This window comes from Otolemur garnettii, unplaced genomic scaffold (genome assembly GCF_000181295.1).
Source record: "Otolemur garnettii isolate 467f Iridium unplaced genomic scaffold, OtoGar3 scaffold00252, whole genome shotgun sequence".
Classification (NCBI taxonomy): Eukaryota; Metazoa; Chordata; class Mammalia; order Primates; family Galagidae; genus Otolemur; species Otolemur garnettii.
In genome coordinates this window covers 1,500,229-1,504,462 of record NW_003852647.1, presented here as the reverse complement: position 1 = coordinate 1,504,462, position 4,234 = coordinate 1,500,229, and the positions used below count along the sequence as shown (strand labels likewise).

The following is a 4,234-nucleotide window of genomic DNA, read 5'->3' as shown; positions in this document are numbered from 1 at the left end:
CTTAGGTGTATGTGGCTGGCACCTTAGCCACTTGAGCCAGAGGGGCCAAGCTGACTTTTGTTTTTTTAATGAAAAGATATAATTCATTGAAAAATTCATCATTGCTTCTCAGCCTTTTGCTAAGATCAAGTGAAATATTCATTCTCCCTCTACCCAAATATTTTGTTAATTTTTAAAATTTTTATTTATTATGAATACATAATAACTGTACAAGCTTCTTCCAAGTGTTTCTTAAGAAGTACTTTGGTTTCTGGGCAGCGCCTGTGTCTCAGTGAGTAGGGCGCTGGCCCCATATACCGAGGGTGGTGGGTTCAAACCCGGCCCTGGCCAAACTGTGGCAGGTGCCTGTAGTCCCAGCTACTCGGGAGGCTGAGGCAAGAAAATCGCCTAAACCCAAGAGCTGGAGGTTGCTGTGAGCTGTGATGTCATAGCACTCTATACAGGGTGACAGAGTAAAACTCTGTCTCTAAAAAAAGTAAATAAATAAAATAAAAAAGATGTACTTTGGTTCCTTTGAATTTGATATCAATTTGGGTTAAAGTATGTCATTTTCTTCACTGTGGAGAAAGACACAATACAATTGTATCTTCATTTGGTCAGCCACTTCCAAAATAGATAACGAAGTCACATATTTATTAAAAAGTTTTTATTTCTTGTTTCATGTAGCTAAGTAGGCTATCTTTTGAACAGTAGCTACTTAAAGTAGTTTGGAAAGTTTCCCAACCTTTAATCACATAAAATTCTTCCCTCCCTTCCTCTTTCCTACTTCACAAAAGATAACAGACATTGTTAAAATATGTGGCAGGGTTATCTTTCTGTACTTTGGTGAACAGGCGTAACTGGATGCAGAGGGAGCTTACATATGCCCTTCTTGTAAAAATGCCAGTCTGACAAAAGAGGTTCAGTTTACTCATCTCAGAGGGATCCCTAGTTTAATGACTGAAACCTTATTTCTTTCTTTCTTTTTTTTTGGTAGAGACAGAATCTCACTTTATTGCCCTTGATACAATGCCACGGCATCACACAGCTCACAGCAACCTCCAATTCCTGGGCTTAGGCAATTCTCTTGCCTCAGCCTCCCAAGTAGCTGGGACTACAGGCACCTGCCACAACCCCCAGCTATTTTTGTTGTTGTTGTTGTTGCAGTTTGGCCAAGGCTGGGTTCGAACCTGCCACTCTCTGTATATGGGGCCAGCACCCTACCCACTGAGCCACAGGCGCTGCCCCTGAAAAGTTGTTTTTTTTTTTGAGACAGAGCCTCAAGCTGTTGCCCTAGGTAGAGTACTGTGGCATCACAGCTCACAGCAACCTCCAACTCCTGGGCTCAAGTGATTTCTTGCCTCTGCCTCCCAAGTAGCTGGGACCACAGGTGCCTGCCACAACGCCCGGCTATTTTATTTTTTGGTTGCAGCCATCAGTGTTGTTTGGTGGGCCCCAGCTGGATTCGAACCCACCAACTCAGGTGTATGTGGCTGGCGCCTTAGCTGCTTGAGTCACAGACGCTGAGCCTGAAAAGTTATTTCTTAAATGTAAGTGGTTGAGGGTTTTAAAACTGTGAGTTTATTTGTTGTTGGTATGGTATTGTTGCTTTAGTAAAAAATGTAGGCCCTTTGAAGGTAAGTTGGGATTTAAGACAATGCCACCAGTATTCATGAAATATTTAATGAATATACTCATCTCATGCTAAGTGCCATGGAGTATAAGAAGTGCTTGCAAGTTAATTCAGCCAACATTTGCTTAGCACTGATTATGTCCCAAGATTACCTAGTGGTGAGGTAGTATTGCTTCACTAAGTCTATCAGTCAATCACTAAGATGGTATCTGGAGAAAAACAATGTACCCAAGGAAAAATGATAGTAAAGAGAAAATGTAACTACATTTAATGACAATCTAAAAGAGTAAATAGAAATAGGCAAAGAGAAAAACCTAGAAGACCCATGAGGGGTCTTGGGATCTAAGGTTACTTTTGGGCATTGTGAGACCCACTAACCCAACCCCATGTTGGCCAGAGTCCCTCCCACTCGGCATAGCCACCTCTCCTCTCTTCCGGATTACATCAGCAGTGTGTTCCTAATTTGTCTCCCTGCTTCCTGTCCCTCCCTAATACAGTCTCCAGACTACAGCCACCGTAATCTCATTAAGATGAAATCTGATTACCTTGCGCAACCTCTTTAAAAGGCTCCCCTCTCCATTGCCCTCCAGATGAACTAGTCAGTAGGCTCTCTGTGTCCCTCTCCAGCTTCTCCCTTGTCCTCTGTGTCTCCACTCTAGCTGACAGCCATACTGATGCCCTCAGTTTGCCATCCCTGCCCCCTTCTCTCCTTGGAAGAGCTGCCTTTCCCCTACTCAACTCCTCCCCAATTCCTGGCACTTAAAGGCCAGAGTGATCTGGTACAGAGATGTGCACTTTCCTCTTGAGATGAAGGTGGACCCAGACATCTAGTGTGGAGCCTGCCCTGTTTTGCCTTAAGAGTAGGGAAGTATAGGGCAGGATCTCTCTGGATCTGAGAGAAAGACAGTGTCTTCTACAGGGTAAGGGATTTCTCCTGGCTTCCCCTGGGGGTATGGGTTCTGCCTGCTGAGACTGTTATTTAACACATATTTGCCAACCAGGTCAATTCCCAACTATCTCCAGAATAAATAATTTATATACCTCACTCTGAAGGCACATAGATATTATTTTTACTTTACTTGTTATTATTTGGCTGGGGAAAAAAATCAAGAACAAATATTGTTGTCCTACTGAGCATTATTCCCTCTACTAGTATTAATAATTCAGAGCTAGTTCCAAAGCTCCTTGGGGACTTTTCCCATGACCCAAGCATCATTTACTGCAAGCTGCCTGGCGTGTACCATAATTCACCACGGGCAGGTAGTTGTAATGATGAAGAAGAAAAGCAACAGTCCTTTAGAAACTCCAGCGCCTTCCCCAAGATAAACTGGTAACATTTTAGCATATTTCCTACTTGTGTGACCCTCGGCCTTCTTTTCTTTCCCCATTGTACTCTTCTCTTTAGTGGCTTCATCCATTAGTATGTCTAAGGTGACAATTTAGCGCAGATCCCTACTCTGAGAAATCAGATTTTTTTGTCCTCCACGTTCCAAACCTGTTCCTCTGCAACCATTCTGGTAAATGGCCTTCACCATCTGTCCTACTAATACCGGATGCTTGGAGTCATCCATAATTACTCCCCCCATTTTCTCAATTCCTCTCTAGCTCTTCCCCATCTGTCATAGTCCATTCCTGATGCTATTACATAATACCCAAAGCTGGGTGGCTTATAAACAGCAGAAATGTTGGAAGGCTAGAAAGTATAAGATCAAAAGACCTGCAGATTCAGTGTCTGGTGAGGGCTCACCACCATCAACAGTTTCCTGGTTTATAGACTGTTTCCTCACACAGTGGATGGGATCTCTTTCACAAAGGTACTAATCTCGTTCATGAAGGCTCTACCATGACCTAATCACCTCCCCAATGCCCCCACCGCCTAATACTATCACCTTAGGGGTTAGGATTTCAAAATATTAATTTGGGGGAGGACATAAACATTCAAATCTCAGTACCATCTGATTCATTAAAATCCTGTCCACAGGACATATCAGTATGCATCTAGCACCTGTTCTTTCCTCTCCACTTCCACTGCCACCACCTTTCCTCCCTCTCCGGTCTGCTCCCACTGTCCTATCAGGGTCCCTGCTTCCATACTTACCTCACTACAATTTTTTAACAGACTCAGATCCTGCCTCTGTTGGCTCCCTCATTTCATGCCCCTTAAATTCCTGTCACCCTGACCATCTTTTTAATCCCTCATATATATCATAATCTTCCCCTCTACTTAGTGCTTAGTGTCCTGTTCTTTTCCTGAAAGGCTTTTCCCTCAGCTGTTTCCACAGCTGATTTCTTCTCTCACTTCAGCTCTGCTCACCAAATTCGCCTCTTTACATAGACCTTAATCAAACATACATCTTAATCAAATTTAGTCTCCCTGATATCGTTCATCAAAGCACCTATCTTACTTCCCTCCTGGAACTAATCACGACATGCATTTATTTTGTTAAATGTATCTAGTTTCTTTCATTCAAGAAACTCATTTTTATTTTTTTGTGTGTTTAATTTTTCCCCTCAATCAGTAGCATAAGCAGATAAAATACAGAATGCCCAGTTACATTTGAATTTCAAATAAACAATGAATAAATCTTTTGGATATATACTTAAAGTTTTTTTTTTTTTTTT

The 4,234-nt window shown here is 42.3% G+C and overlaps 1 pseudogene; it reads left to right on the top strand.

The window, feature by feature from the left end:
- The window catches only part of LOC100942792, a 9,695-nt pseudogene that overhangs the window by 4,398 nt on the left and 1,063 nt on the right, over positions 1-4,234 (top strand).